Source organism: Marmota flaviventris, chromosome 12 (assembly GCF_047511675.1).
Source record: "Marmota flaviventris isolate mMarFla1 chromosome 12, mMarFla1.hap1, whole genome shotgun sequence".
Taxonomy (NCBI): Eukaryota; Metazoa; Chordata; class Mammalia; order Rodentia; family Sciuridae; genus Marmota; species Marmota flaviventris.
In genome coordinates, this window is record NC_092509.1 from 85323947 (window position 1) to 85330766 (window position 6820).

General features: G+C 30.5%; 1 pseudogene; it reads left to right on the forward strand.

Moving 5' to 3' along the window:
• The first annotated feature begins 4622 nt into the window (after positions 1-4622).
• LOC114103195 (small ribosomal subunit protein mS33 pseudogene) lies at positions 4623-4940 on the forward strand (annotated as a pseudogene).
• The last annotated feature ends 1880 nt before the right edge of the window (positions 4941-6820 follow it).

Here is a 6820-nt window from a genome sequence, read left to right on the forward strand (position 1 = left end):
AGATATTCTATTCAGTCCAAGAGACATCCTTTTTACTTTTATATGTGTTGGGAAACAGAAGGATAAGTATGGATGCAGTAGGGAAATGAAAGTTTGAGAACTTATAAGTTCTTGTTATTTTTACAACTTGCTCTTCTCTCATTGGTTAAGCATACTTAGAATCAATTTTGAAACTTATTTTGTGGAGTTTTGCTACATAATTTCAAAAAGTCCTAAAATTCTGTATCTTGAATTTTCCCTTTATAGTTTGAATTTTGATGGTATCCCCTCCCTTCTCCAAGGCCTCCATGAGGGAACCCAATTCTATTAAAAGATTTTTAACTGAGAAGTGAAAGTCATCGGGAATGAGGACAGTTTGTACACTCCCTTGCCTTCCCCACTCCGGTGACAAGCATCATCATCAACTCCATCTGAAAGGGAAGGAGGAATTGAAGGTTTCAAGAGTTTCAGGGGAAGCTACCAACTGGTTATTCATGCTACTTAAACAAATTCAATTCTGAAGATTCCAATCTTATCCTATAGATGTCCTACTTTTCACATAGTATAGCCAGCAGGACTTAAAGTGTAACTGACATTGTAATTTGCAACCCAGCAGGATCAACAGATCAATGTTTGATTTTGGTTGTCAGGTATCTCAATTTTGCAGCTTAATAGATAAGATATTCTTTATCACTGTTATAGAAAGTTTTTTGGTTTCTGCTACTGCCTTGAGCAGCTATTTGAACTTTAATTTATTTTAAAGTTACCTGAGACTGCACCTACTTTACAATTCTTGATTTTCTCCTTTGTTCACACTGTTGAATGACAGTGGTGATGCAGTTCTCCAAACCTTAGCTCTCAATGAGGTTATTCTAGATGATCACCAGATAAGTAAAATTTCTCTGGCTTCCTTAGAACAAAGCTTCTTATATTTCAATAAGGAATATTAATAGGAACAAGACCATCCAATTAAATCAGTTGAAGATTATACACGTTTTCCTAAGAATCTTTTCCCTAGAATGTAGTTCAATAATGTGGATGGTAAAGTAGTTGTCATGGAGCCAGGAGAACAGATTTCAAAAGTTTTGTTGTTGTTGTTTGGCTAATGTTGGGATCCTAAGTCTTAGGAATTAGAAATTCCTCCAAAATTAAAAGGTGGTTGGGATGTTGGGGGCGGGGGGGAAGAAGTATTATGTACACATAATCATTTCCTGTTGACTGACAATGTTTTTATTACCCAACACCTGCTTTCATTTCCTATTATCTTCTAACCCTCATTATAATGTATATTTAATTGCAGATTGCCTGGCACATTCCCAGTACTCACCAAGAGTTGATAGGTAAATCTATATTAATACATTGTTTATTTTAATAACATTTTGAAATGAAAATGATGAGGCTAGACTAAATTATCTGCTTTATACTAGATCACAGAGGTTAAAAAGATAATTTCCTTGGCATCAAGACCATTTTTATTTCCATAACACAAAGCTTAACAATTTATGTAGATAAGCAGAATGATAAAACTAACTGAAGACAGAGAAAACAGCAAAAATATGTACGCACATTAAAAACAAAAATCAAAGAAAGTTTTCAACTTCCATGGTTTTAAGTGTATTTACTAAAGATGTTGAAAAATTTATTCTGTTACCAAGTAGCTTGATAAAATTTAAGTGATTTCATATTTCTGAGAAAAATATAATAAAAATATGGTCACCTGTTATTAGACATATTAGATAAGTTTATTATAGTTCTTTAGAGTTTTATAAAAAAAAAACTGTAATTCATAGAATACTAGTCCTGGGACTAGTTTCCAATCAATAAACAGCGTTGGAAAATTTCCAACCAATAAACAGCATTGGAAATTTGTTGATCATGTCATCATCCATCATGAAGGAAACAAAAATATATATCTTTATGTGCTTGAGATTATATATAGTATTTCTATATGAGTATATGAAGTGGTTAGACTACTTATGAAAACATTGTAAAAAAAGGAAAGTTTCAGAATATGTTATCATTCTTCTATAAAAGTGAAAATAATAATTTAATCAAAACAACAAATAATTATCACATTGACATAAAGCTATTCTTTATACATCCCCAGTATCTTATATATGACCACTTGTGCTGAAAAGAATTATTTCTCACTATTTTAAAAACAAACGTGTATCTGCATTGTGTGTATATATGTGCATATATGTGTATATACATATAGATATATACATATATATGTTTGTTTATTCAATTATATATATTTTAATAAAGAGAGCTCATCAAGCCTTAAAGGTCACAGTTTTTTAAATATAATTTTAGTATCCTAATGGCATATTTTTTATTAATTTTCTCATTTAATATTGTATTTTAGTAGACTTACTGAGGTGTAATTGTCATAAAACACTGTACATATCGAATGCATGTTATTCCATGGATATGGTATTTTCATATATCCTTGAAACCATACCACAGTCAACATAATAAATATATCCCTCACCTGCAAAAGTTTCCTCCTACCCTTGCCCCGACTTTTGTAGCAGGAACACTTAACTTGAGATATATCCTCTTAAAAATTTTACAGTGTACAGTACAGTGCTGCTTACTACAGGCACTATATTATATAACAGACCTTAGGACTTACTTATCATGTAATTCTGAAGCATTATGCCCTTTGACCAACTCCCCATTCTGCCATCTCCCAGCCCCTAGTCTTTACCATATGCTCTCTGCTTCTAGGAATTCAAGGATTTTTAATGGATCATGCAGAGTTTATCTATTCATGACTGGATTAGTTCACTTAGCAAAATGTCCTCTAGGTTTTTTCATGCCATTTCAGAAGGATGTTCTTTTTAAAACTGAATAGCACTCCATTGCATGTATGCACTACATTTTACTTAATCAATTGTCTATTGAAGCGCATTTCTGTTTACCTGTAACAGTGTACCAATTGACCAACCTCTCCCTATTTTTCAGGCTTTCTTCCTCTCTATAGCCTCTGGTAACTACTATTTGATGAGATAAGCTTTTTTGGATTCCATGTGTGAATGAGATCATGTGGTATTTGTCAATCTGTGACACAGTGCCTGCAGATTCATAGTGCTGCCACAATTGAAAGGATCACATACTTTTTAAATGTCTGAATAGTATTCCATAGTTCATAGGTATCACTTTCATCCATTCATCAATTGATGAACATTTTCCATTTCTCGACTACTGTGAGAAGTTCCTTAATAAACACGGAAATGCAGATATCTCTTCAACATACTTATTTCCTTTGGACATATATTCAGTAGTTCTAGTTTCTGAATTATAAAGAAGTATTATTTCTATTTTTTTTAGGAAACATCATAGTATTTTTTCATAATGGCCTCATTAATTTACATTCCATTAATAATGTTCAAGGGTTCTATTTCCTTCACATCTTCACCAGCTCTTGCTATCTTTTGTTATTTTAATGGATGTTGGTAGAAAATCATTACTCCTTTTATTATTTTAACATTATAATACAAACGAAGTTAAAAAACAGTATTAAAATAATAAAAAGCAAAAACAAATTACTTCAGAGGAACTCCAAGAAATGAAAGAAATCTTAAAAGTAAGCATGAATCAAACTAAACTTATTGATTATATCCTGCAGTTAATAATTCAAGTATTTCAACCAGCAAATGACATACACACATATAGAAGCATTACTTGTAATGCTGAAAGATTATTCATGCAAGTTGTTTTCAAGTGATTGCAAATATATTAAATAAAATACATTCAGCAGTTTCTAATGTAGTATTAGAAAGCTTTTGGCTATATAAGACTACAGATTTCTATTTCATATATGACTTTAGTGTCATATATGTATAAACAGAATGAATAAAAATATTTTTCTATAGAAGGAAGTAATATTTATTTCCTGATATATGCTTGTATATGTTTAAATAGGAAAATGAGAAAAATAGATAAAATTAACATTATGATCATTAAAATTGATTGTTTTTTTAAAGTTCTACAATACTCAGAAATATGCATTTAGAAAAATTGATCATTCATTTAGTGGTTTAAACCACTAAAAACATCTTAATGAAATGTACATATATTCATTTAGGATGTTAAAATAAAAATAAGTGCAAACAATAAATAAATAAACTTTTAGTCAAAAGATGAAAATTTTTTTAAATGCGTATTTTCAATTTTGTAGACATAGGACATAGACAAATTGCTTTTGGATCACTCAATATGTTTTTTCTATATTTGTTTGTTGTTTTTGGCTGTGCTTTTGATTGAAACCAGGACACTGAAGTATATCTCAACCCCTTAATATATACAAGAAATATATTTTTGAAATAAAAAAATCTATTAGAAATAATTGTGAGTCAACAAAGTTATGATAATGAAGTACAAAAAAATCTAATGTAAGCAAGTAATTATAACTAAGTAAAAATAAATGAATTAGTAAAAAGTCCAACATTAAGAAAAGTCTTTGAGCATAGTTAAGAAAATAGAGGAAAAAAAATAGAAAGACATTAATATTTGAACATGTTAGAAATAATAAGATTAATGTAACAAAACTAACTAGGAAACAGAGATTAAGAAATGTAATTTGAGGCCTGTGGGTGAGGCAGGTCAGGACCAGGAGTCTCTTAGCTCCTCAAGAAATGTCTTCGCTTTCAGAATATGCTTTGCACATGACTCTGAGTGCCCGGCTCTTCGGTGAAGTTTCCAGGCCAACTGATTCCAAATCCATGAAAATAGTGAAACTATTCAGTGAGCAGCCATTGGCCAAGAGGAAGGAGACATATGACTGGTACCCAAATCACAACACATATTTTGCCCTCATGGGCAGACTGCATTTTCTTGGCCTGTACAGAGATAAGCATCAGGATTTTAAGGATGAGCAAAAGTGTCTAAAGAAGCTTCTTGGAAAGGGGAAACCAAATAAAGGAGAAGGGAAAAGAGCAACAAAAAAGAAGTAGTGTCGGCCCATCAAGAGAGAAAATTTCTTCCTCAGTGATTATGAGAAGAAAGTACCATCTTTCCATGTATTAGAGGAATGTAATCTGCCTCAGTGAAGGTTACTTGGAGAGACACAATCCTCCCTGTATTGAAGTCTAATTCAATTAAATGGTGACTGGTTGCCAAGTGTGGTGGTGCATATATCTGTAATCCCCGTAATTTGGGAAGCTGAGGCAAAAGGATTGCAAATTCCAGGCCAGCCTCAGCCACTGAGCAAGACACTGTCTCAAATTTTTAAAATATGAACAAAAATAAAGGGATGTAATTCAGTGGTAAAGTACCTCTTGGTTCAGTCCTAAGTACCAAATAAAATAAAATTGTGACTGGTAAAAAAAAAAAAGGGAATCTGAAGATTTCAATATAATTATTTTTTGGTAGAATATAAGTAAGCAATATGTCTACAAAAGAAGAATCATAATTTCAATAATGAACATAAAATACATATACATATTTGAGATTTTAAAATATACCTATCAACCTTTTAAAAATCAGTAGTTTAACAAGTTGATCATACAATTAAATTGTATTTATTTCCATGTCCTGGTTTCAATCATAATAGAAATCCATCATGCATATTTTAGTGTAAGAACTATAAATAAAATGAGTATTTAATCTAGTTGCCACTTAAAAAAGTATATAATTGATTTCTAGCATACACTGTTCCACAGTTTGGAAATATTCTAAATGTTTAAGTGAGATACTTAAAATAGCCACATATACATTTACCAATTATTATATTTTATATATAAAAATTCAAAACAATTAAGATGATACATAATAATATTTGAACTAACAGTGAGAAATCTTATGCTCACAATTTTGAAAATACTTTTTCAATTAAGTTAGTTTTCATACAATAATCTATGATATCTTTAAAATTACAATTGTCAAAACATAGGGAAATTTTAATTTTTTAGAAATAATTATACATTGATCAAAAACAATAAATCTGAATTACTTGGAGAAATTTGGATGATGCATGTATTATTAAGAAAGCTTATTCTGACGTACATGAACTTTTTTCTAGTATTACAATAATAAATGTAGTGCGGCACTAAAATAGGCTAAAGTATAACAAGAAAATTCTAGATACAAACAAAAATTTGCAAACAAACTATAAATACTATGTATATTTAAGATTAAAGTGTGAATTAAGTGAAACGTAATGCCGGATTCAAGGAAAAGTAGCAAATTTTATTTCCATTTGGGGGGAAAAAAAGGCATTCAAATGTCTACTTATTTATGCAATGCCATTGGAAAAAAACACACTTGTTACACTGCCAGATAAAGAAACCAAAATGTATTATGTTTTTTCATGACTCACATGTTTTTATTATATATCAATAAAATTAGTTTTCCATTAATGTGCCCCACAGATAATATTGGTTCTGGTCAGTGAGCCAAAAAATTAACAAGCCACATATTATCCAATTAATTCAAACATTTTCTTAATCAAAAATTATTCTGATTTTTTATTCATTCTTTAGAAAAACATGCAATTTGTTTAATTTAGGACCCCAGCCCCCATTGCCTGTAACTCCAAAAGTACTTACCACTTTAGATAACCCTAACTTGGACCAATCGTGCCAGAACAAACAAGGAGCCTCAGAAAGTCACATCTAATATTAACTTGTGTGTTATAAAAATTAATATTGAGTAAGACCTCACAGGCTACCTTATTCTGGAAGAGCTAAAATATTCATTGATTTAAAAATAATTTTAAACATTCAAGTACTTAATTAAATTGACAATTACAATTTAATTTGATTAATGTAGAGTGAGAACAGTCCTCCCCCGTTTTTCTAATTTTCTATTTAAGTGCATCTTAATCTTGTAAGTA